The sequence below is a fragment of the Hemiscyllium ocellatum genome, chromosome 11, assembly GCF_020745735.1.
Source record: "Hemiscyllium ocellatum isolate sHemOce1 chromosome 11, sHemOce1.pat.X.cur, whole genome shotgun sequence".
Taxonomy (NCBI): Eukaryota; Metazoa; Chordata; class Chondrichthyes; order Orectolobiformes; family Hemiscylliidae; genus Hemiscyllium; species Hemiscyllium ocellatum.
Window position 1 is genome coordinate 62587762 of NC_083411.1, and position 27338 is coordinate 62615099.

The window sequence follows — 27338 nt, forward strand, 5'->3', positions numbered from 1 at the left end:
CTGTGTATTATCACCAGGACGCAGGGAGGAACATGACTGAATACTCATGATGCAGGAACTTGAATGCTCAGTAATTCTCAGCAGCCCCATCCTGCCCCAAATTGATGCCCATGTTTACAGTGGGCACAGGAAACTTCAGCAAATCTTATCCCTGAGTCTTGGCTGAGGTGCTGACTGATCAAGGGAGCACTCAATGAAGTGACACTGATTGTACTCCAGAATGGCTGTGGAATTTCAGGACCAATGTTTACCAATTGAACAGGAATTTTCCTTTGCGTTGTTACTTCTCAGGAATGACCAGAAGGTGCACACAGTCTGGGTCTTCTGTAGAGTCAGGCTTCTTCCTGTATCTTTCCCCTCTGTGTTGTTCCAAGTAGGGACCCCAATCAGGAGCTGATGTGCAAGCAGCAGATATTTTCTGTGAATGGAAATGTAAAATGTTTGATCATTTCTGTTGGATTTTCACCCACTGTTAAGTGGAAAAGAAATCTGGTTCCCAATCAGATTATTCCGACACCTGATAATTCACACTATAGCAAACAATATTTCATGACAAAGATTATACTTTCATCCAGACACTTCAATTGATCCTGTTGTGCACTGGCAGTGAGACACACTGAAAGAAATGGACTTTTCACAGACAATCAGTTTGATGCAATGACCTTAGTGCAATTCATTAAATGTTAAAGGTCAAAGACATGGTGAGATGAAGAGGTTTAGGGAGGCAATTCCGATGTTTAAGGTTAACCCTGCTGAATGCACAGTTACCAATGGGAGAGTGAGTGAAATGGTGAGCGTTGCAACAAATGTCAGAATTGTAGGAGTGCAGGTATTTTGATGGTTCACACAGTTGGAGGAGGGTACGAGATAGAGGATTTGCTCAATGATACAGGTGTGAAAATTTTAAAAGTGTGATGTTGGATTAGCGTCTCATAGTGATCAACAAGGACAGGGCTGGCAGATGAACAAGGCCTGGTGTGGTTTAAGCCACAGTGCTATGGAGAAGCATGGATTCGCTTAAGGTGGAAGACGGGAAACCTGAGCACCAGTAGCCAGTCAATTAACCTACAAATTATAAAGACAATGACCAGGATTTTTCGGATAGCAAGGTTTCCTGTCCGACAACCCGAAGACATGGTGGGGAATATATCCGTACAGGTTATGGCTGTGCCAGAGTCACTTCAAGCTGCTCAGAGCATCAAATGGTTGGATATGGGATTTTTATCCTCCATTTTGTGCATTTTCCTTGAACAAAACTGCCTGCCAATCTGACTGACCAGCAGTGCCACAGCGAGTAATGGTCACTGCTGGCACCAGAAGCAACCTCCAGAATCAAAGTGCTGGAGTTCCACAGGGGGAGCCAGTAGTGAGGTCACATGACAGGAAATGGGAGCGAAGGTCCAGGGAGAGTAGGGAGACTCAACAGCAAGGTCAGGAATGCAATGAATATCTGGATAGGCTGGGACTTTGAGCTGGTCTCATTGATAGAGTCAGCCATCTCCTTTTCTGAGCCTTCCTGTTCTCCCCTTACCACGCAAACCCACAATTGCAGGGGAATATTAACTGATGCTCTAGGCTTTGCGTACACCTTATAATGTTGTAGGCCGGACACAAGCATGGGATGGCAAACGAGGAGACTGTATGGCCCCCCTGCCTACTAGTGCAGGACTGTCAGAACTTGCTGTTTACAACAACCTCAAAGACCAACCTCCTAACCATTGCATTACGGGTTTAGTATCCTGTAATGATGTCACAGAGCAGCTTTTCATTGGGAAGAGATACCACAGTGTAAGCTGAATTAAGAAACGAAAAACAGAAATTCTTGGTGAATTGGGCAAAACCCGAAAACCGAACGCTGTTTACATTAGAAATACTTGCAGAGAAGCAAATGATGTAGACTGACTAGCATTAATGATCAGGGTTACAGAATAGTTTATCAAATAATCCTTCAGATGTATTGTTGAGAAAAGACACATTTTGTCAAATCCTTTTGTCCTGCATTTATTGGGACATTTTGCAAGAATCCCAACCAATTCAAGGTGAAAAGTAAATTCTGTCATCTGAAAGGAGACCATTGATTGGTTGCTAAATGAATTCTGATTGGCAGAGATGTTGCCGTGGAGAATGCACCCACTAATGCTGATTGACAATTAACTGCCAGGTTTTGATTAGAGAATGTGGAATTTCACGCCATGGAGAGGAAGAGGCTGAGGGGAATTTCACTAAAGTTCACAAAATAATGAGAGGTCTGGGCAGAGCAAACAGGAACAATTAGCTCAATCTCATTACATCTGTGCTGTTTAGACCTTGATGTTTTGATTGATTTGCAAAAGTAACAAATAGAGTCATAGAGACGTACAGCACAGAAACAGACCCTTCAGTCCAATCGTCCATGCTGGTCAGATATCCCAACCTAATCTAGTCCCATTTGCCGGCATTTGGCCCATTTCCCTCAAAACCCTTCCTAATCATAGACACATCCAGATGCCTTTTAAAGGTTGCAATTGTACCAGCCTCTGCCACTTCCTCTGGCAGCTCATTCAAAATACGGATTACCCTCTGCATGAAAAAGTTACCCCTTACATCCCTTTTAAATTTTTCCCCTCTCACCCTAAACCTGTGCTGTCTAGTTCTGGACTCTCCCACTACAGGGAAAAGACCTTGTCTATTTACCCTATCCAAGCCCCTCATGATTTTATAAATCTCGAGAAGGTCACCCTTCAGCCTCCAATGCTCCAGGGAAAACAGCCCCAGCCTATTCAGCCTCTCCCTGAAACTCAATCCTCCAACCCTGGCAACAACATAGTAATTTTTTTCTGAACCCTTTCAAGTTTCACAACATCCTTCCAATAGGAGGGAAACCAGAATTGCAAATGATATTCCAAAAGTGGCCTAACTAATGTCCTGGGCAGCCACAACATGGCCTCCCAACTCCTATTTCAATGCTGTGACCAATAAAGGAAAGCATTCAAGACACCTTCTTCACTATCCTATCTAATTGTGACTCCACGTCCAAGGAACTATGAACCTGTACCTCAAGGTCTCTTTGTTCAGCAAACCACACCCCCCCCCACCCCCACTCTCCCCACGACCTTCCCAACAATTGTACAAGTCCTGCTCTGATTTGCCTTACCAAAACATAAATGACAAAATGCACCGATCCTTGTGGCACACCATTGGTCACAGGCCTCCAGTCTGAAAAGCAACTCTCCATCACCACCCTCTGTCTTCTACCTTTGAGCCAGTTCCGCATCCAAATAGCTAGTTCTCCCTGTATTCCACGAGATCTAACCTTGCTAATCAGTATTCCATGAGGAACCTTGTTGAACACATTATTGAAGTCCATATAGATCATGTCCACCGCTCTGCCCTCATCAATCTGCTTTGTTACTTCTTCAAAAAAACTCAATCAAGTTTGTGAGACATGATTTCCCACGCACAAAGCCATTATAATTATCCCTAATCAGTACTTGCCTTTCCAAATACATATAAATCCTGTCCCTCAGGATTCCCTCCAACAACTTGCCCACCACCGATGTCAGGCTCTCTGAAATATAGTTCCGTGGCTTGTCCTTACCACCTTTCTTAAATAGTGGCACCACGTTAGCCAACCTCCAGTCTTCCAGCACCTCACCTGTGACTATCGATGATACAAATATCTCAGCAATCATTTCTCTAGCTTCCCACAGAGTTCTTAGGTAGACTTGATTAGATCCTGGGAATTTATCCACTTTTATGCATTTCAAGACATCCAGTACCACCTCTTCTTCAATATGGACATTTTTCAAGATGTCACCATCTATTTCCCTACATTCTATAGCTTCCATGTCCTTCTTCACAGTAAACACTGATGTAAAATATTTGTTTAGTATCTTCCCCATCTCCTGCAGCTGCACACACAGGCCTCCTTGCTGATCATTGAGGGGCTCTATTCTCTCCCTAGTTACACTTTTGTCCTCAATGTATTTATAAAATCCCTTTGGATTTTTCTTAAACCTATTTACCATTGCTATCTCATGTCCCTTTTTGCCCTTCTGATTTCCCTCTTAAGTATACTCCTACTGCCTCTATACTCTAAGGATTCCTTTGAACTCTGCTGTCAATACCTGACATATGCTTTCTTCTTCTTCATAACCAAAACCTTAACATCTTTAGTCATCAACATTCCCTATACCTACCAACCTTTCTTTTCACCCTAACGGGAATATATTATTTCTGGATTCTCATTATCTCATTTCTGAAGACTTCCCATTTTCCAGCTGTACCTTTACCTGCAAACATCTGCCCGCGATCAGCTTTTGAAAGTTCTTGCCTAATACCATCAAAATTGGCCTTTCTCCCATTTTGAACTTCAACTTTTAGATTCAGTCTATTCTTTTCTATCACTATTTTAAAACGAATAGAATTATGGTCGCTGGCCCCAAAGTGCTCCCCCACTGACACCTCAGTCACCTGCCCTGCCTTATTTCCCAAGAGTAAGTCAAGTTTTGCACCTCTCTAGTCAGTACATCCACATACTGAATCAGAAGATTTTTTTTCAGCACACTTAACAAATTCCTCTCCATCAAAACCCTTGATACGATGGCAGTCCCAGTCTAAGTTAAAATCCCCTACCATACCAACTCTATTATTCTTACAGATAGCTGAGATCTCCTTACAAGTTTGTTTCTTAATTTCCCACTGACTATTGGTGGGATTTATAATACAATCCAAATAAGGTGATCATTCGTTTCTTATTTCTCAATTCCTCCCAAATAACGTCCCTGGATGTACTCCCAGGAATATCCTGCCTCAGTAGAGCAGTTATGCTATCCTTTATCAAAAATGCCACTCCCCCTCCTCTCTTGCCCCCCTTTCTATCCTTCCTATAGGATTTGTATCCTGGAACATTAAGCTGCCAATCCTGTCCATCTCTGAGCCACATCTCTGTAATTGCAATGACATCCCAGTCCGATATTCCTAACCATGCCTTCCCCGTTAGCTCTCTTGAATTGAAATAATTCGTTTAATTTATCAGTTCAACCTGTAGTTGTTTTTTGCTTTGTTCTTGCCTGCTTTAACTAGTTAACTTTCCCAACCAATCTCAAATTGATCTTTTTCTTCACTATTTCCCTGGGTCCCACTATTCCGCACCCCCCACCCCACCCCCCACCTTACTAGTTTAAATCCTCCTGAGCAGCTCGAGCAATTTTCCCTGCCAGTATATTCATCCCCTTCCAATTCAGGTGCAATCCATCCTTCTTGTGGAAGTCACTTCTACCCCAGAAGAGATTTCATTGATCCATTAATGTAAACCCTTTTCCCCTGCACTATCTCCTCAGCCACACATTCATCTGCTCTTTCCTTCTATTCATACCCTCATTAGCTTGTAGTACCAGGGTTATTCCACATATTGCTACCCTAGAGAACCTCCTCTTGAATTCCTGCCTAAGCTTCTATATTGTCCCTTTAGAATCTCATCCTTTTCCCTTCCTATATCATTAGTTCCAAAGTGTACAATGACCTCCTGCTGGTCCCTCTCCCCCTTGAGAACATTCGGCACTCTCTCCAACATATCCTTGATCCTGGCAACACACCATTCTGATTTTTCACTGTTGGCCCCAGAAATGTCTGTCTATGCCTCTGACTAGAAAGTCCCCTCTCACAATTGATCTCTTGGAACCTGACGTACCCCTCATTACATTGAGAACCAGTCTCCGGACCAGAAATTTGGCTGTTCGTGCTACATTCCCCGGAAAGTCCATCACCCCCTACATTTTCCAAAACAGCATACTTGTGTGAGATGGGGACAGCCACAGAAGACTTCTGTACTACCTGCCTACCCATCCTAATTTTCCTGGAGTTAACCCATCTACCTGAATGTTTCTGTGGCTTTTCTCGCTTCCTATAACTGCCACCCGTCATATTCCCTAGCTCTTGTAAATTCCTTATTGCCACTAACTGCTGGTCCAACCGAACCATGCGATCTGATAGGATTCACAATCAAAGACACTTCCTGCAGAAGTAACCATCAGTAACATGGAAATGCTCCCTAAACTCCCACATCTGATAGGAAGAGCACCTCACTCAACCAATGGTCATCGTTGCTCCTTCACAATCTACAGACCCAGAAAATAGCACCATCTTTTTGCTCTTAAAAAAAACACTGCTCCATGCTAACTTAGTACCTATGGTTTATATTTTTAAAATTTAATCAACAGACCGATCTCAATAAAAGATATAATTAAGAAAGAATCCACTCTATTCACTACTGTAGATTTACAGCAAAATTACAAGTACAAACTATGCACATGTCTGTTCCTGTGCTGTGAGCTCACCCACACAGGTTCCTCTAAGGTCAGCTGTGAATTTCACTGTTTGTTAAATTTTCCTAAATGCACTCTAATGTCCAGAGACACATGAACTCAAACAGCAAAAGCAGTGATAGTGCAGATTCACTGCTGTGTCAGACAGCAGGGTCAGTCTTTCTCTGACCCTGTGGTCACTGCCTTTGTCTGTCATCCTCCTTTTAAAAGTGCCATTGTTTTGATCTTTTATTGCAGAATCATTCGGTGTACTAGAGACAGCGCTGGATAATCACTGAAATGGGAATAATGTCCAGGGTTATGGGAAAAAGCCGGGGGAATAATACTCAGGCCTTCTGCGCATTCAGAGGGCTGGTACAGGCATGATGGGCTGAATGGCCTCTTTCTGCACCATAACAACTCAGATTCTGTGAACTTTGTGTAGTTGAGACAGACAAATCATAACCTTGGTCTTATATAGAACAGTACGGTACAGACACTAATCCTTCAGTCCACAATATTGTACCGAACATGATGCAAAATTAAACTATTTTCTTCTGCCTGCCATTGGTTCACATCCCTTCATTCCTTGCATATTCATGTCTTTCATTAAAAGTTCCTAAATGCCTTTATCATATCTGCCTCCACCCCCACCCCGGCAGCCTGTTCCAGACTCCTGCCACTCTTTGTGTAAAAAAACTTGCCCCTCACATCTCCTTTGAACTTTGGCCCTCTCACCTTAAATGCTTCTCTTAGTATTTTTGAACTGTTGTGGGGGGGAAAAGATTCTGACTGTCAACCCTATCTATCCATCTCATAATTTTGTAGGCTTCTATCAGCCGCTCCAGAGAAAACAACCTGAGTTTTTCTAGCCTCTCCTTAGAGCTCATACCCTCTAATCCAAGCCTCATCCTGGTAAACCTCTTCTACACCCTCTCCAAAGCCTCCACATCCTTCTTGTAATGTGGCGACTAGAATTAAACGCAATAGTCGTCATGCAGCCTAAGCAAAGTCTTATAAAACTGTAACATGACCTCCTGATTCTTGTACTCAGTTCCCTGAGCAATAACGGCAAGTACGCCATAAACTTTCTTTATCACCCTACTTGTGACGATTTGTTTCGATCTGTATTTGATGCTGAAATGAGCTTCTGACAACATTTTCATAACACCACTAAAACCATATATTTTTGCCTGCATAATCTGATTCGATTCCTCTGTAGTTACAGAAATCCTCTGTTGCAAAAATCCATACCCACGCAGTCATGCCATTCGCACTTGGCTATTCAAATAGCAAATCGAGAGTTTGATGTTGGAAAAGCACAGCAGGTCAGGCAGCATCCAAGGAGCAGGAGAATCAACATTTTTGGCTAAAGCCCTTCATCACGGCTTTAGCCCGAAACATTAATTCTCTGCTCCTTGGATGCTGCCTGACCAGCTGTGCTTTTCCAGCACCACACTCTTGACTCTGACCTCCAGCATCTGCAGTCCTCACTTTCTCCTATTCAAGTAACAACTCAGCTGACCTCCCAAATCCGACCCTCTGTGAACTTAATAATTCAAATCTGTGCTCTTAATTACATCAAGTCCTGATCATCGATCATTCCTTTCTCACTAATTCATATTGGCTCCTGCTTAAGTAAGTACTCAAGTTTAACATTCTCCTGCTTGTTTCCAAATCTTTCCATGGTCTTGGCTCACCCTTTCCTGGAAATCTCTGTGACATGTGTGGTTGTCTAAATCAAGCATTTTGAACCCTTGCTGTTTAAATAGTTTGACCATTAGTAGATGGCCCCTCAGTTGCTGAATTACGGGACTTTGGAATTCCTTCCTCAAAACTCACTGTCTCCCTGCCTTTTCTCTCATTGAAAGCATGAAGAAACAAAATGTGAGATTGATCTTGACAAACCTGTACTGAAACCAGGAAATGTTCCATGTGGACTTTATTCGAAAACTACTGAATCCCACCACCTAATGCCTCTACTTGTTATTACAACCAGACAAACGTAAAGATCTGCAATGCAGAAGACACCATTCTGAAACTGAGAGATAGTTTTGAAACATTCCAAACTCCAACTTTGTAAGGTGCATAAATAGTGTATGAATTGATTGAGAATTTAATGAAATCAACCTAACAATCTGTGATCCATGACTGAAATACAAAATATAGAGTTTAGTGGACCTTTTGTTTATATTTGTTAAATTAAGGTGACCTGCATTTTCCAAGGTATTGCAACACACTGATACGTTCATATTTGTGATGTGTTCCAATAGTGCAATTCTTTTATTATTTTAAAACCTATCTTTGATTTAATTGCATAAATGTGATGAATTATGTTTTTTTGTAACATTGAAATAACCATAGTCCTATCAGATCACAGGGCTGCTCTCTCAACAGAGAGCGAGGTGATTGATGGTGGTTTAACCTGAGGATCAAGGGGAGAGTTCCAGAAGGAGAGTTCATCACAGTAACCTCAGCTGGTACAGGGATTGGCATCACTCAGCATCACCAACTCACCCATCCAACCAACTGAGCTAACCGATCCACTTTCTTTTAGTTGTATATTCAAACATTCATAGATACTACTTCCAGTCCACTCCAGCTTTAGTGCCTGAACCAAGATGGTATCACGGTGGACTGAACTGAGCATAAATGAAAGGACAACAAAAAGACATTTTGACTTTGAAACAATATGCTTTGCATTGCATCTATCATGATCCAAAACCTAATTTTATGTTCTCTGTTCCTTAATCTTTAAAAGATTTCAAAGGGTCCCTCACCTGCCACAAGGTGGGGCCCTCAGCTTGGACAACTCTCACCACAGCCATGATGGGGATCCACATAATACAGAAGATGGTCATACACCAGCCCAGTGCTCCTGACCAGACAGGGTATTCAACAGATCCATATCTTAGTGGGGCAAATGTTGTCAAGGACCAGATTAAGACTGCCTGAATGTGGATAAGATACAAAACTAAATCAGAAACAGAATGAGAGATTGGGTATTTTCAGTTTAAATCAAAATAATGTGTAACAGCTTCTTACCACCAGCAAACACGGAGAGATCAGAATCCAACACATTCTCCACCACAGCCAGAAGAGCCAAGTCCTTTCCCCAATCATCATCTCAATGTCCTTGATGAATCTGTTTGTCCCTGTGAACAACAAGGAAGAAGAGAGACACCATCACTCACTCTGTCCTGTCTTTAGGGCAGCTTGTTTACTGTTGAAGTTCATCTTGTACAGGGTGGCACTGATGAACAGGTTAACCCAGAGAAGGGATTGCTCCAGATTTCAAACAGGATAAGGAAATTGATTCTTGTCACCAACTGATTGATCTTTCTCTCTCATTTTAGGAACAAAGGTCTGTCCATCCCAGCACAAATTGGAAACATAAGCTTTTCCTGGAATGAGTTCTTCTTGGGCGATGAAGGTTACTTGGAATTTGAAACACAAACAGATCAATCATGACCATATTGATGGTGGAGCAGGCTTGAGGGGCTGAATGGGTCTATTTCTGCTAAGGACTTGTAAAATATGAAAGTGAAGAGTTCATATCAAACCCTAAATATAGAAACATGTGAACAACAGCAAAAATAGGCTAATTTTCTCTAATCTTATTACAAATCACTTGTTAGGGATACGATTAATACTGATAGAAACCAATGAAGGGTAAAGAGTGGGGTGTTTCCAATATAAAGAACAGGGGTATAAGTGTAATTAATTAAAACTTATAAAATACACCATTGAGTTAAATGCAATAGAGATGACCACTTAGGTGATATGTTGCAACTGTAGCATGTGGGTACTGCTGGATTCCTAAAGAAATCCAGTTATATTGGATCAGCTCAAACATTTGATATAGTACCACACATGAGGCTCCTTAATAACCTGAGAGCCCATTGTGCTGGGTGTACAGTATGACCATGGATAGTGGATTGGTGAGCTGATAGAAGATCGACAGCAGTATCTTGTCAGGATCTGGATGATGTGAGCTTGGCAAGGTTTATTCGAGAATTGGATGAGAACTGTAGCAATTCTGATGTCGGGAAGACCATTTTTTTTGATTCTTTCAGTAAGCAATGAGCTGAATCTGTCACTCAGCAGTGATGAGTTCCTAATTAATGGGATTATTCCCTATTAAGCAGCAAGCTAATGGTATAACACGCCTAACTAATATTCAGCTTCCTATCTTAAACTCACCTAACAAGCTCAACATTGAGAAAACTTGACCTGGAGATTAGAGTGGGGATCTCGTGAATTCAGCTTGTTACCTGCTCCAAATGACCTAAATATTAGGCACTGAGGTCTCAGAGAATACTCCAAGGATGCCAGCCACATACACTTTACATTCATGGTATTGGATCTGATATGTGCCAGTCTCTAATTTCTTGCTGGGCCATCTCAGAAAATTTCTACACTTCAGTACTGCACCACAGTCTGCCCCAGTGACTATCATTGTAATGCCTCGGCCAGCACACCCAAGAGCATGAACCCAGGCTGCATCTCCAGGCTGGTCACTTGCTGTCCCAATTCTCACTCATTCTGAGCTGGCCTGGATGCTCACAACACCTCTTCCTTGCCTTGCCTTTTGCCTTTGTGTGTTTGCTACCTCAGCCAGGGATATTATTCCAGTCGCTCCTTGCCATTTAGTGCAGACACAAAGGAAGGAATCTTGTTGTGGTTGTCAACAGGACTCTGTCAAATCAAGGAGGGTGTAATGGGGTGCTGGCACAGTAAGTCATGGGCAGTCTCTGATATCAATTCCATGTGCTTAGACATGGGCAACCAGCTGCTCAGGGTGGTCAACATTAGTGTTTACTCCACGTAAGGGGTTAGGAACTGAATGAAGGTCAGCCCACCACCTGGCTTGAGTCTTTCTGCTCTACTGTGGGCTGCTTACTTCCTGAAATGAGACAGAGGCAGGTATTAATGGAGATGAAAGGACGTGTCCCAATTGTTACTGTAGGTGCAGCTGGGAGGTATCCTGAGTGAACAAGCAGTGCAGAGGGACTGCAGGATTAATGGTGTCTGGGATTGGGGTAGGTGTGAGTGAGCGGAGGGGGACAGATTGCAAGCTGTAGTGAGATTGGTAGGGCATGAGACTCAGTGGAAGGTGGGTATAGCAAGAGAGTTACGGTGAGGGTGAGATAACAAACATGGTAGCACTTACTAGCAAAGTGGAGAAGATCATTGACTTCCTTCTTTCACTGCTGGGTATTCCTCCAGATGGCTGAGATTGCACTGATCCAGGTGGCAACCTCAGACCAGGTTGTCATGTCATGCCCTGATCTTACCAATCCAGGGGTAAGAAGAAATCCCACCTCAACACCACATTATGCAGTAGAACCTTTAGAGCCCTACCCATCAGGCAGGACACTCCTTCCCCCTGCCTGCCTGCTATGTCTGGGATCAATATAAGTAACACTGTAGGGTTGTTCTAGACTGACAGTGTTTGTATGGATACTTAACGGGCTTTTAGTGAATTTGTAACCACAACATATGGAGCTGCCAGTGTTGGCCTGGGTGGACAAGGTCAGAAGTCACATGGCACCACATTATAGTCCAAAAGGTTTATTTGAAATCAAATGCTTTCGGAGCACTGCCCCTTCGTCAGGTGAAGTAAAGAGATGCACACAGACACAGAGTTTATAATCAGAGAGATCAAAATATCATACAAGTGGTGTGAGTGGAGTGTTGACAGACTGAATAATAGGTCTCTGCAGGTGATCAAGAGTGTCAGATGGTGTGAATAAAGTGTCAACAGCTGAATAGCAGGTGAAGGGATGATCTATAATCTGATTCATTAAGGAAGAGAGATAATTACAAAATATTAAAAATAAGGTAGTTCTGGAGACAAACCAAATGACTGGAATAACATGGCAGGTATAAGAGTCACACGCCAAGGGTCTAACCAAAGTAACAAGTACTAATCCAAAACTGTACACATTAAATAAGGTAGAGAGATCATAATAAGTTATCAAGGTGATGGTGTCAAAACTGGACAGTAAGGAAGATCTTACAGGTACAGAACAGTGTAATGGGGTCACATGTAGTACGACTTGTAACCAAGATCGTGGTTGAGGCCATCTTCATGGCTACAGAACTCAGCTATTGGTTTCAGCTCAGTAATTCTGTGCTATTGTGGTCCTCAAGATACAAAACAACACAGAATTATTGTGAGGTAGCAGTGCTAACCACTGGGCCACTGTGCCACCCAAAGTAGGGATATTTTCAGGATGGCAACCTGTAACTGTATCACAGAGATTAGAGCTAGGGCCTCGATTATGACTGGAATGAAGAAAGTAAATATACAATCACCAAGTTTCCAGATCACAAAAATAGGTGGGAGGGCATTTGGTGAGGATGACACAAAGATTCTATTGAGAGATACAACAGGTTATGTGAAAGAACAAAAACTAGCCAGGTAGAATATAAAGTGGAAAAATGTGAGTAATACACTTTGGCGGGAGGAATAGAGGAGTTGAATATTATTTTAGTGAAAAGACTGCAGAAAGCTGCAGCACAGAAGGATTTGGGTTTCCTTGTGCATAAATCTGAAAAGCCTGGCCTTTAAATTTTATGAGTATGAGGGAAGGAAAATGGATAGTTGGCCTTTATTTCAAAGCAAACAGAATACAAAAATAGGTAAGCTTTGTTATAAATGTTCAAGGCACTAGTGAGACCATGGCTGGAATATTCGGAACAGTTTCTATTCCTCCATGGGATGAGGATGCCACTGGCTCAGTAGAATTTATCGTCCATACCAGAGAGCAGTTAAGAGTCAACCATACTGCTATGTGTCCAGAGTCACATGTTGTCCAGACCAGGTAAGGATAGCAGTTTCTTTCCCTGAAGGACATTAGCAAACCAGAGGGTTTTTTTCAATCATTGACATTGATTCAAGGTCATAATTGGACTCTTAATTCTAGATTTTTATTGAATTCAATAAAATGGGGCAGCACAGTGATTCAGTGGTGAGCAATGTTGCCTCACAGCACCACGGACCTGGGTTCAAATCCAGCCTCAGGTGGCTGTCTGTGTGGATTTTGCACATTCTCCCCATGTCTGTATGGGTTTCCTCCAGGTGCTCCAGTTTCCTCCCACAGTCCAAAGTTATGCAGCTTGGTTGGACTGGCCGTGCTAATTTCCTCTATAATGTCCACGGATGTGCAGGCTAGGCTGGTTAGGCATGGGAAATGCATGATTACGGGGATAGGGTAGGATGCTCATCAAAGAGTTGGTGTGCACTCGTTGGGCCAAATGGCCCGCTTCCACATTGCAGAGATTTTATGATTCAAATTGCACCATTTGCCATGATGGGATTCGAGCCTGGATCCCTAAGGCAGTACCTGGGTTAACAATCCAGCGATTATATCATCAGGTCATCATCTCCCCCTCAAAAAAAATATTGGCTTTGGAGGCAGTCCAAAGAAGATTCATGAGATTAATTTCGGATATGGGGAGATTTTCTTTTCAGGAGTGTTCGAGTAGTTTGGGCTTGAGCTCTTTTGAATTTTGTGGAATAAGAGGCGATCTATTTTGAAAAGTAAATGATTGTTAACGATTGTGCTTGATCAGATATAGGAATAGAGGCTGTTTTCACTTATGCTAGAGTCTGGGACCAGAAGGCATCTCCTGAGAACCAAGAGGTTACATATTTAAGACAGAGATGAGGAAGACTTTTTGCTCTTAGAGTGCAGTGGTATTCTTTTTACCACAGAGTGCTGTTGAGGCTAGGTATATAAGTCTATTCATGTAAGATAGATTGTAAATCAGTAAAGGAATCAAACATTGTGGGGAAATGGTAGGAAAGTGGAGTGAAGGATAGTCAAATCAGCCATGACCTCATTGAATGGTGGCGCAAAATCAGTGGGGTGAATGGCCTACTTCAACTCCTCTGTCTTATGGTCTCATTGTCTTAAGTACTTATATTGCTATAAAACTCATACTTACACAGTCTGGGCTCTGTGCTGCCTCACTACATACAACAAACACACAGTAACTGCAAGCTGGCTGCTAATATTATCACTGCTACTGAAGGTCAGTCAGGAATCTTTGCACATCACATACTTGTGAAGCAATCTAACAGCAGAAAGATAAACTCCCTATGTGATCTTGGATTTGTGCAATAATACAAGTATCAGCAATTAACAAGACAATGACTGTAGTAAAATTGGCTGAAATCCAGCAAAAACAAGTGGATCCTGAGTGAAGGATGCAAAAAGTGATGCTGTGTGTTTCATGCTGGTTTCTGGAACCAATTAGGTTTCATTGTCAGGAAGAGCAAGTGAATTCTGATACACGTCTGCCAGCATCTGATTCATTTGGTCTGATTTTATTAAAGAAACCTTAATTTTCACAAAGTACTTTAAATTTAATATGTTTATTTGTTTCGGTCTCTTTTATGATTGACTGACCATAGATCCAACTGAGACCGATGAGTTGCAGGAGAGCTGTTATAACGAGAATCCAGTCCGTAACGTAATGATCCATTAAATTTATCCAGTAAATCCCAGCCTAAAATTAAATGGAAAACTCAAAAATGTTACACAGGAAAATGATCGTACTCTTACTTTCAAATTCAGACTTTGATGAGATTTGAAAAATGTATACATGTAAGTGCTTATAATAAAAGCACAATTCTAACTAAAGCAAATTCAGAAGTCACAATGTCAGGTTATATTCCAACAGATTAATTTGAAATCACAAGCTTCTTCATCAGATGATGAAGGAGCAGTGCTCTGAAAGCTTCTGATTTCAAATAAACTTGTTGGATTATAGCCTGACATCGTATGACTTCTGAAATTGTCCACTCCAGTCCAACATTGTCACTTCCACATCATCACTAAAGCAAAATACTACAGATGCTGGAAATCTGAAACAAATACAGAAATTCCTGGAAAAAAATCAGCAGGTCTGGCAGTATCTGTGGAGAAAGAAACTAACATATTGATTCCAGTCTGGTACAACTCATCTTCAGAACTGTTCCAACACAATTCTAACTCGATGCTCAATATTCCCTCATTCATTTGTGTGTGGGATTCAATTATGTTGCTGTTCCCTCTTCTCCATTCTCACCTGAAAGTCATTTTTGAAATGGGGAGATCAGAATTTACCTGCAGTGTTCCAAATGTGATCTCACGTGATAAAATAAGTGAAGAGGTTACCTCAGAGTCCAATTGGACCTTGATCAGCTGGGCCAATGGGCTGAGGAGTGACAGATGGGGTTTTAATTTGGATAAATGTGAGGTGCTGCATTTTCGAAAAATAAGTTAGGGCAGAATTTATACACTTAATGTTAAGGTCCCGGGGAGCGTTTTTGAACAAAAAGACCTTGGGGCGCAGTTTCATGCAGAAGGTGGTGTGTGTATGGAAGTTTTGGAGGCTGGTATAATTACAACATTTAAAAGGCTTTTGGATGGATATATAAATAGGAATAGTCTAGAGTGATATGGGCCCAGTGCTGGCAAATAAGACTACATTAATTTAGGAGATCTGATACCATGGATGAAGGATCTGTTTCTGTGCTGTACATCTCTGACTTTATGACCCTATGGGCGGCATGGTGGCCCAGTAGTTAGCACTACTGCCTCACAGCGCCAGAGACCCAGGTTCAATTCCCGCCTCAGGCAACTGTCAGTGTGGAGTTTGTACATTCTCCCTGTGTCTGCGTGAGCACTCTCCGGGTGTTCTGGTTTCCTCCCACACTCCAAAAATGTGCAGGTTAGGTGAGTTGGCCATGCTAAATTGTCTGTAGTGTTAGGTGTAGGGGAATGGGTCTGGGTGGGTTGCTCTTTGGAGGGTTGGTGTGGACTTGTTGGGCCGAAGGGCCTGTTTCCACATTGTAAGTAATCTAATCTAATCTAAATACATCCTAGATTTAGACATCATGACCCCTCATGTACATCTTAACTCTTTGCCTCCAGTTTTAACTGCCTGGGAACATTGCATTAATGGGATTTGTGAAATGACCAACTCTCCCCACTCAGTATCTGAACTACATTCCCATTCAACACAAATATCTGAATAAGGGAACATGGCTCAGGAGTAGGCCATCCTGTCCCTGGGGCTTACTCCACCATTTAATAAGGTTAAAATCACACACCAGGTTATGAATCAACAGGTTTATTTGGAAGCACTAGCTTTCTGACCGCCGCTCCTTCATCAGGTGGTTATGGAGTATAAGATCGTATGACATAGAATTCAAAGCAAACTTTTGAAAGCTAGTGCTTCCAAAAGAACCTGTTGGACTATAACCTGGTGATATGTGATTTTCAACTTTGTACATCCTAGTCCAACACTGGCACCTCCACATAATTTAATAAGGTTACCGCTGTTATGAATTGCTTTGAATATATTTGCGTCCTTCTTTCCATAATACAAGCAATACTGTATACAGACTCTCACATTATGGAACCATCAGTGCACTGTATAACTGAAGCTTAACATCTCTACTTTTGTATCCACTCAGCCTTGCAGCAAATGATAAAGTTATATTAGCTTTCCCAAATATATAGGTGAGGACTGCAAATGCTGGAGATCAAAGTTGAAGAGTGCGGTGCTGGAAAAACAGCCAGTCAGGCAGCATCTGAGGAGCAGGAGAGTTGATGTTTTGGGCATAAGCCCTTCATCAGGAATGAGGCTTGTGGGCCAAGGGGGCTGAGAGATAAATGGGAGAGGGATGAGGCTGGGGGGAGGATAGCTGAGAATGCACTAGGTAATATATCTCCCTCCCCACCCCTATCCATGGTCCATAAAGACCATTCCTTCTGCAACTCCCTTGATCAGTCCATGCCCCCACCAACCCACCCTCCTATCCTGGCACCTTCCCCTGCCACCAAAAGAATTGCAAAACTCCACCCACGCCTCCCCACTTACCTCCGTCCAAGGCCCCAAAGGAGCCTTCCACATCTGTCAGAGATTTATCTGCACTTCCACACACATCATCTACTATGTCTGTTGCTCCCAATGTGGTCTCCTCTACATCGGGGAGACAGAACTCCAGTTTGCAGAACGTTTCAGAGGGCATCTCCAGGACACACGCTCAAACAATCCCATTGCCCCATTGCCGAACACTTTAACTCCCCATTCACTAAGGACATGCAAGGCCTGGGCCTCCTCCACCGCCAAACCCTAACCACCCGATGCCTGGAGGAAGAATGCCTCATCTTCCACATTGGGACCCTCCAACCACATAGGATCAATGTGGATTTCACCAGTTTCCTCATTTTCCCTCCCCCCACCTTATCCCAGATGCAACTTTCCAACTGGACACCACCCTCTTGACCTGTCCTACCTGTCCATCTTCCTTCCCACCTATCTACTCCATCCTCCGCTCTGACCTATCGCCTTCACCCCCAACTTCATCTACCTATCGCATTCTCAGCTACCTTACCCCCAGCCCACTCTTTCTCTCATTTATCTGTCAGCCCTCTTGGGCCACCAGCCTCACTCCTGATGAAGGTCTCATACCCAAAACATTGATTTTCCTGCTCGTTGGATTCTGCCTGATCTGCTGTGCTTTTCCAGCAGCACACTCTTCGTTTTTCCTAAATATATTGGAGGGTTGTTTTTCAGACTGGAGGCCTGTGACCAGTGGAGTGCCACAAGGATTGCTGCTGGGTCCTCTACTTTTTGTCATTTATATAAATGATTTGGATGTGAGCGTAAGAGGTACAGTTAGTAAATTTGCAGATGACACCAAAATTGGAGGTGTAGTGGACAGCGAAGAAGGTTACCTCAGATTACAACAGGATCTTGATCAGATGGGCCAATGGGCTGAGAAGTGACAGATGGAGTTTAATTCAGATAAATGCGAGGTGCTGCATTTTGGGAAAGCAAATCTTAGGACTTATATGCTTAATGGTAGGGGCAGAGGGAGTGTTACTGAACAAAGAGACCTTGGAGTGGAATCGCTGGTAGATAGGATCGTGAAGAAGGCATTTGGTATGCTTTCCTTTATTGGTTAGAGTATTGAGTACAGGAGTTAGAAGGTCATGATGCAGCTGTACAGGACATTGGTTATACCACTGTTGAAATATTGTGTGCAATTCTAGTCTCCTTCCTATTGGAAAGATTAGATTAGATTATTTACAGTGTGGAAACAAGCCCTTCGGCCCAACAAGTCCACACCGATCCGCCGAAGCGCAACCCACTCAGACCCATTCCCCTACATTTACCCCTTCATCTAACACTATGGGCAATTTAACTTGGCCAATTCACCTAACTTGCACATTTTTGGATTGTGGGAGGAAACCGGCGCACCCGGAGGAAACCCACACAGACACGGGGAGAATGTGCAAACTCCACACAGAGAGTCACCTGAGGTGGGAATTGAACCCGGGTCTCTGGCGCTGTGAGGCAGCAGTGCTAACCACTGTGCCATCGTTGTGAAATATGAAAGGGTTCAGAAAAGATTTACAAGGATGTTGCCAGGGTTGGAGGATTTGAGCTATAGGGAGAGGTTGAACAGGCTGGGGCTGTTTTCCTTTGCACGTCGGAGGCTGAGGGGTGATCTTATAGAGGTGTACAAAATTATGAGGGGCATAGATAGGATAAATAGACAAAGTTCCCTGGGGTCAGGGAGTCCAGAAGTGGAGGGCCTAGGTTTAGAGTGAGAGGGGAAAGATATAATAGAGACCTAAGGGGCAACTTTTTTCCACACAGAGGGTAGTACGTGTATGGAGTGAGCTACCAGAGGAAGTGGTGGAGGCTGGTACAATTGCAACATTCAGAAGGCAATTGGATGGGTATATGAAAGGAAGGGTTTGGAGGGATATGGGCTGGGTGCTGGCAGGTTGGACTAGATTGGTTTGGGATATCTGGTCAGCATGGACAGATTGGACTAAAGGGTCTGTTTCCATGCTATACATCTCTATGACTCTATATGCTGCATCTGCACAGTAACTTTTGATTGTCACACATCTCTAATCATTTTGATATGATGTTTTATTTTTTATTCTTCCTGCTAAAAGGGAAACACTTCATGTTTTCCTACATTATACTCCATTTGCAACATCTTTGCCCACCGACTTAAACCATCTTTCTCTTTTTATAGCCCCCTTATGTCTTCCTTGAAAATTACTTTCCAATTTTATGTCATCAGCAACTTTGGTAACTGTGTCTTCTACTGCTTCATCTACGTCATTGATGTAAATTGTAAATCATTCAAATGCCAGAATTGACCCTGAGGCACGCCACTTGTTACATCATGAGAACCTGAAAAAAAACCACATTTGTGCTGACTCTCTGTTTACTATTAGCCAGCTAATTTTCTGTCCATGTCAATATGCTAACCCCTGTACCATGAGCTCCTATGTTCTACAATAAATATTAATGTGACACTTTATCAAATGCCTCTGGAAATATAAGAAAAAGTACATCCACCATTTCCCCATTATCCAAACACTCATATTATTTCTGAAATAATTCTAACAAATTGGTGAAATATGTTCTCTCCCTTCACAAGACCGTACTGGCTCTATTTGACTACTTCAAAACCTACATTTTCATGCCACAAATTCCTTAATAATAATTGTTAACATTTTACTTATGATAGATAGTAAGTTAACTGCTCTGTATTTCTTTCTTTTTGAATAAAAGATTTATATTTACTAACCCAGTCGTAGAGTCAGAAGTTGTGGTGCTGGAAAAGCACAGCTGGTCAGGCAGCATCCAAGGAGCAGGAGACAATAGACAATAGACAATAGGTGCAGGAGTAGGCCATTCAGCCCTTCGAGCCTGCACCACCATTCAATATGATCATTCCTAATCAGTATCCGCTTCCTGCCTTATCTCCATAACCCTTGATTCCACTATCTTTGAGAGCTCTATCCAACTCTTTCTTAAATGAATCCAGAGACTGGGCCTCCACTGCCCTCTTGGGTAGAGCATTCCACTCTCTGGGTGAAGAAGTTTCTCCTCATCTCTGTCCTAAATGGTCTACCCCGTATTTTTAAGCTGTGTCCTCTGGTTCGGCACTCACCCATCAGCGGAAACATGTTTCCTGCTGCCAGAGTGTCCAATCCTTTCATAATCTTATACGTCTCAATCATATCCCCTCTCAGTCTTGTAAACTCAAGGGTATACAAGCCCAGTCACTTCAGTCTTTCAGTGTAAGGTAATCCCTCCATTCCAGGAATTGACCTTGTGAACCTATGCTGCACTCCCTCAATAGCCAGAATGTCTTTCCTCAAATTTGGTGACCAGAACTGCACACAGTACTCCAGGTGTGGTCTCACCAGGACCCTGTACAGCTGCAGGAGCACCTATTTGCTTCTGTACTCAACCCTCTTGTTGTGAAGGCCAGCATGCCATTAGCTTTCTTCACTACTTACTGTACCTGCATGCTTGCCTTCATTGACTGGTGTACAAGAACACCCAGATCTCTCTGTATTTCCCCTTTACCTAAATTAATTCCATTGAGGTAGTAATCTGCCTTCCTGTTCTTGCCACCAAAGTGGATAACCATACATTTATCCACATTAAACTGCATCTGCCATGCATCTGCCCACTCACCTAACTTGTCCAGGTCACCCTGTAATCTCCTAACATCCTCATCACATTTCACCCTGCCACCCAGCTTTGTATCATCAGCAAATTTGCTAATGCTATCGCTGATACCATCTTCTATATCATTAACATATATTGTAAAAAGCTGCGGTCCAACACGGATCATTGCGGTACCCCACTGGTCACTGCCTGCCATTCCGAAATGGAGCCGTTTATCACTACCCTTTGTTTCCTATCATCCAACCAATTTTCAATCCAATCTAGTACTTTGCCCCCAATACCATGCGCCCTAAGTTTACTCACTAACCTCCTATGTGGAACTTTATCAAAAACTTTCTGAAAGTCCAGGTACATTACATCTACTGGATCTCCCTTATCCATCTTCAGAGTTACATCCTCAAAAAACTCCAGAAGATTAGTCAAGCACAATTTCCCCTTCATAAATCCGTGCTGACTCTGTCCTATCCTGTTACTACTATCCAAATGTGCCATAATCTCATCCTTTATAATAGACTCCAGCATCTTTCCCACCACTGAGGTCAGACTAACTGGTCTATAATTTCCTGCTTTCTCTCTCCCACCTTTCTTAAAAAGTGGTATAACATTAGCCAGTCTCCAATCCTCAGGTACCGATCCCGAATCTATCGAACTCTGGAAAATAATCACCAACGCATCCACGATTTCCCGAGCCACCTCCTTCAGTACCCTGGGATGTAGACCATCAGGCCCCGGGGACTTATTAACCTTCAGATCTAACAGTCTCTCCAACACCAAATCCTGGCAAATACAGATTCCCTTAAGTTCAGGTCCTTTGGTCACTGCTACCTCAGGGTCTTCCCCAGTCTTGTGTCTTCCCCAGTGAATACAGATCGGAAGTACCCATTTAATTCTTCTGCCATTTCTTTGTTCCCTGTAATATATTCCCCTGTTTCTGTCTTCAAGAGCCCAATTTTAGTCCTAACCATTTTTTTGCCTTGCATATACTTGAAAAAGCTTTTACTATCCTCCTTTATATTATTGGCCAGTTTATCTTCGTATCTCATTTTTCCTCTGCGTATTTCCTTCTTAGTAATCCTCTGTTGTTCTTTAAAAGCTTCCCAGTCCTCTGTTTTCCCACTTATCTTTGCTATGTTATACTTTTTCTCTTTTAACTTTATATGTTTCTTAACTTCCCTCGTCAGCCACGGCCACCCATGCCTCCTCCTGGGATCTTTCTTCCTTTTAAGAATGAATTGATCCTGCAAACTTCTGCATTATACACAGAAATATCTGCCATTGTTCCACCACAGTCATCCCTGCTAAGGTATTGCACCATTGAACTTTGGCCAGCTCCTCCCTCATAGCTCCATAGTTCCCTTTATTCAACAGAAGTACTTTCACTTCCGACTGTACCCTCTCCCTCTCAAACTGCAGATTGAAACTTAATGTATTATGGTCACTACTTCCCAATGGCTCCTTCACTTCGAGGTCTCTGACCAATTCTGGTTAATTACACAATACTAGATCCAGAATTGCCTTCTCCCTGGTCGGCTCCAGCACCAGTTGCTCTAAGAATCCATCTCTGATGCACTCCATAAAGTCTCTTTCTTGAGGTCCAATACCATCCTGATTCTCCCAGTCTACCTGTATGTTAACATTCCCCATAACAACTGTAGTAACATCTTTACCACAGGTCAATTTCAGCTCCTGATTCAACTTACATCCGACATCCAGACTACTGTTTGGGGGCCTGTAGATGACTCCCAAGAGGGTCGTTTTACCCTTAGTATTTCGCAGCTCTATCCACACTGACTCTACATTCCCTGACTCTAGGTCCCCCCGCGCAAGGGACTGAATATCGTCCCTTTCCAACAAGGCCACTCCACCCCCTCTGCCCGTCAGTCTGTCCTTACGATAGCACGTGTAGCCTTGAATATTCATTTCCCAGGCCCTGTCCACTTGAAGCCACGTCTCAGTTATCCCCACAATATCGTATCTGCCAATTTCCAAAAGAGCCTCAAGCTCATCCATCTTATTTCAAATGCTTCGTGCGTTCATATACAGCATTTTTAATTTGTTACTGCTCTCACCCTTCCTATCAACCCCTATTCCACTCAACCTTCCAGCATGATCCCTTTTTGAATTTTCTGCCTCATTGATACAGTTGTCTTTCTTGACTTCTCTTGTTCTACCTTTTCCTTCAACTTCCTTTTTGTACATCCAGTTTGTCCCCTCCCCCCCGCTACTTAGTTTAAATGTAGCGGTGTTGCAGTAGAAAACTGCCTGCCAGAATGCTGATCCCTAACCTGTTAAGGTGCAAACTGTCTCTCTTGTAGAATCTATGTTTGCCACAAAATGTACCCCAGTGATTCAAGAACTTAAATCCTTGCTTCCTGCACCAGTTCCCCAGCCACACATTCAAGTCCATTATCTCCCTGTTTCTGGCCTCACCAGCCCGAGGAACTGGAAGCAAATCAGAGATAACCACCTTGGACGTCCTGCTTTTCAGCCTTCTTCCTCGTTCTCCAAAGTCCCGCTGTAGTATGTGCCTCCTCTTCTTCCCGACATCATTTGTGCCAACATGTACCACCACCTCTGGCTCTTCACCCTCGTCCTTGAGGATTTCCTGCACTCTGTCCGCGATGTCTTTCACCCTGGCACCAGGAAGACAACACACCATCTTTAAATCCCGTCTGCTGCCACAAAAACCCCGGTCAGTTCCTCTCATGATGGAGTCCCCTATTACCACGGCTCTATGCGATGTCCGACTCTTCCGCTCTGCCTCTGCGCCAACTTTTGATTGACAGACCTGGCTGCCTCGCGGACTGGCAGTGTCATCAGTCTCCACTGTTTCCAACAGCTTCAACCTGTTCCTGACAGGTACTTCTCCCGGGGTCTCTTGCACCTGTCTCCTCTCTGCCTTCCTCATCGTCTGCTCTCTTCTGGCATGATTGGTGTAATAACCTCGCTGAAGGTCTTGTCCAGAAAGATCTCATTCCCTCGGATGAGCCTAAGGTCCTCGAGTTCTTTCATCAGCGCTGCAATATGCTCGGCCAATAGCTGAATGTGCACACACTTTCCGCACATGTACGAGTCAGACACACCAGAGTCGTTGACCTCCCACATCAAGCACATAGCGCACTGAACCAGCTGGGCAGTCATGTCTTCACCCTCTTCAACTGTGGCGTAATCACTTCACTCAACCTCCTTTTCAAAGACTCCTGAGCTGAAGCCTCACTCTTCGATTAAAAACTTCCTTAGACCCTTGTTTTGTAGCAAGCCTGTGGACTCTTAATTTAGGTTCTTAACACACCCACTCTAATAGCAAATCACTTACCTTCCCGACCGACTTTGCTCTCTGCCTGAACTTCCGCCCAGCTCCCGCCGCTCTCTGCTGCGAAAAGAGAGAGTTAACATTTTGAGCACAAGCTCTTCATTTCTTCAAAGTTTGTGCGAAGATTTGTAGCTCGGGTGCTTGTTGTAGTGGTTCTGTTCGCCGAGCTGGAAGTTTTTGTTGCAAACGTTTTGTCCCCTGGCTAGGAGACATCATCAGTGCTCTGGAGCCTCCCGTGAAGCGTTTCTTTGATGTTTCTTCCGGCATTTATAGTGGCCTGTCCTTGCCGCTTCCGGGTGTCAGTTTCAGCTTTCCGCTGTAGTGATTGGTATATTGGGTCCAGGTCGATGTGTCTGTTGGTGGAGTTTGTGGATGAATGCCATGCCTCTAGGAATTCCCTGGCTGTTCTCTGTCTGGCTTGCCCTATGATAGTAGTGTTTTCCCAGTCGAATTCATGTTGCTTGTTGTCTGAGTGTGTGGCTACTCGGGATAGCTGGTCGTATCGTTTCGTGGCTAGTTGGTGTTCATGTATGCGGATTGTTAGCTGTCTTCCTGTTTGTCCTATATAGTGTTTTGTGCAGTCCTTGCATGGTATTTTATAAACTACATTAGTTTTGCTCATATTGGGTATTGGCTCCTTTGTTCTAGTAAGTTGTTGTCTGAGCGTGGCTGTTGGTTTGTGTGCCGTTATGAGTCCTAAGGGTCGCAGTAGTCTGGTTGTCAGTTCTGAAACGCTCCTGATGTATGGTAGTGTGGCTAGTACTTTTGGTCATGGCATGTCCTCGTTCCGTGGTCTATCTCTTAGGCATCTGTTGATAAAGTTGCACGGGTATCCGTTTTTGGCGAATACCTTGTATAGTGTTCCTCTTCCTCTTTTCGCAGTTCTGGTGTACTGCAGTCTGTTGTGGCTCTTTTGAATAGTGTCCTGATGCAGCTTCGTTTGTGTGTGTTGGGGTGGTTACTTTCATAGTGTCGTACTTGGTCTCTGTGTGTTGTTTTCCTGTGTACCCTTGTGGTGAATTCTCCGTTCAGTGTTCTCTCTACTAACATGTCTAGGAATGGGAGTTGGCTATCCTTTTCTTCTTCTCTCGTGAATCGGATGCCTGTGAGTGTGGCGTTGATGATCGGTGTGTTTTTTCTATTTCCGTGTTTTTGATGATTCCAAACGTGTCATCGACATATCTGACCCATCAAATCAACGGAACACCCATGGGATCACCAATCTCAGGACTCATAGTAGAGGCAGTTATGCAAAGGTTAGAACAAACAGCCCTCCCACAAATTCAACCCAAACTCTGGGTCAGATACGTCGATGACACTTTCGTAATCATCAAAAACACGGAAATAGAAAAACACACCGGATCATCAACGCCACACTCACAGGCATCCGATTCACGAGAGAAGTAGAAAAGGATAGCCAACTCCCATTCCTAGACGTGATAGTACAGAGAACACCGAACGGAGAATTCACCACAAGGGTACACAGGAAAACAACACACACAGACTAAGTCCTAAACTATGAAAGTAACCACCCCAACACACACAAACGAAGCTGCATCAGGACACTATTCAAAAGAGCTACAACACACTGCAGTACACCAGAACTGCGAAAAGAGGAAGAGGAACACCTATACAAGGTATTCGCCAAAAACGGATACCCGCGCAACTTTATCAACAGATGCCTAAGAGATAGACCACGGAACGAGGACATGCCACAACCAAAAGGACTAGCCACACTACCATACATCAGGAGCGTTTCAGAACTGACAACCAGACTACTGCGACCCCTGGGACTCATAACGGCACACAAACCAACAGCCACGCTCAGACAACTTACTAGAACATAGGAGCCAATATCCAACATGAGCAAAACTAATGTAGTTTATAAAATACCATGCAAGGACTGCACAAAACACTATATAGGACAAACAGGAAGACAGCTAACAATCCGCATACATGAACACCAACTAGCCACGAAACGATACGACCAGCTATCCCTAGTAGCCACACACTCAGACAACAAGCAACATGAATTCGACTGGGAAAACACTACTATCATAGGGCAAGCCAGACAGAGAACAGCCAGGGAATTCCTAGAGGCATGGTTTCATCCACAAACTCCATCAACAGACACATCGACCTGGACCCAATATACCAATCACTACAGCGGAAAGCTGAAACTGACACCCGGAAGCGGCAAGGACAGACCACTATAAATGCCGGAAGAAACATCAAAGAAGCGCTTTGCGGGAGGCTCCAGAGCACTGATGATGTCTCCTAGCCAGGGGACGAAACGTTTGCAACAAAAACTTCCAGCTCGGCGAACAGAACCACTACAGCTCTTCATTTCTGATTAAGGGCTTAAGCTCAAAACATCGACTCTACTGCTCCTCAGATGCTGTCTGACCAGCCGTGCTTTTCCAGCGCCACACTTTTTGATTCTAATCTCCAGCATCTGAAGTCCTCACTTTCTCATGTCGGCCCGACCAAGTAATAATTGAAGTTTCCTTCTGTAAAGGACATTAGTGAACCAAAGGGGTGTTTCTAACAATCAACAATGGATTCATTTGAATTCATTAGACTCTTAATTCCAGAGTCTATAGAATTCAAATTATACCATCTGCCGTGGCAGGGTTCAAACCTGGATTCCCAAAACATTCCCTGGATCTCTGGATTAACAGTCTACCGATAATACCAGTAGGCCATTGTCTCCCCTAAGCCTAGGCTAAGCTAAGCATGTTTGCAGACAGTGAGGGAGAAAATTCTGATGCCGATGATCATGACATGATGCTGAGTTGCAGCATCTAACATCAAGGCAACTGAGTTACAAGTCAAGAGCAACTGAAAATAACACACTTCCCTTCAAATCGGTATACAATCACCAGGTCAGAATGAGTTGTCAAACCTCCAAAACGATTTATTGATGGTTGGATTCTCAATCTTCATAATTTACATTTTTATTGTTTGTTGGTAACCTTAGTCAATGCAGAAGTTGAACCTGTGTTGTTGGTGCCCCTCTCCCCCGGCATCCCCCCCCCCACCCCCTTGCCCCGCATTGTAAATCAGCCATCCAGGAGAAAGTGAGGACTACAGATACTGGAAATCAGAGGAAAAACGTGTGGTGCTGGAATCATCTCCCTGTTAAAGAGCTTATGGTCAAAACATCAACTCTCCTGCTCCTCAGATGCTGCCTGACCGGCTGTGCTTTTCCAGCATCACTCTCTTTA

At 43.4% G+C, this 27338-nt stretch overlaps 1 pseudogene; it reads right to left on the reverse strand.

Moving 5' to 3' along the window:
* Positions 1-280: 280 nt before the first annotated feature.
* LOC132820034 (sodium- and chloride-dependent neutral and basic amino acid transporter B(0+)-like) overlaps positions 281-27338 on the reverse strand; it is a 65681-nt pseudogene continuing 38623 nt past the window's right edge.